Raw genomic sequence first — 734 nt, 5'->3', positions numbered from 1 at the left:
ATATTGTTTTCTCAGTCTAATCTGTTCTTATTTTAAAAGTGCTGCTTCCTGGCTGCAGGAATGCGCTCCTGTCGCTAGAATAGAGGAGTGTTTGCATTTGCATTGAGTTGCTGTGAAAGGCGGTATTCTGCTGGCTGGCACCTGGGGCCATGCGAGAAAAGAGCAAAGCGCAGACAAAAGACAAGTGCAAAAATCCCGGCCCAGGGATGGCCCGAGCGCCACACACAAACCCCAAGCCGCTGGAGCAGCAGGAGTGGGCTGAACAAAAGCCACCCTGTAAGAGAGCCAGTGAACCCCTCCTTTTCCCACCATCATGCCTTCCCTGCCACGCATTACTGGCTTGGCTGCATTATCCATGGCAGCCTAATCGGGCCAAAGGAACGTTGTTGTAGATTGCTTTCCCTCCCCCTCGTTGGGCGCCTGATTCCAGGCTGCTGACCCCGTAGGCCCGGCCCATCCTATTTGTCACTTATTAAAGTGCTTCTGCTGAGAAGGCGAGGGAGGCGTTTGGAGAACTGGAGGGCGTTTGAGTGGAGAATTAATGAGTTCCTCAAGAGAACACCCTCACACACCAGGCACACGCACCGCAGATCTCTGCCGTCCCGTCCACTGAACGCCCAGGCACTCGCCACAGATGCTTATTGCTCAAGCAACTCTGCTCATGTCTCGAAAAAGGTTTGATGTTAAGGTAACCCCCCAGTTAGATGGCTAAACATTTTTGAATCTAAAAGGCA

This window comes from Scardinius erythrophthalmus (genome assembly GCF_964197995.2).
Source record: "Scardinius erythrophthalmus genome assembly, chromosome: 9".
NCBI lineage: Eukaryota > Metazoa > Chordata > Actinopteri > Cypriniformes > Leuciscidae > Scardinius > Scardinius erythrophthalmus.
The sequence above is the reverse complement of the archived record's forward strand: the minus strand, read 5'-3'. Positions refer to the sequence as shown.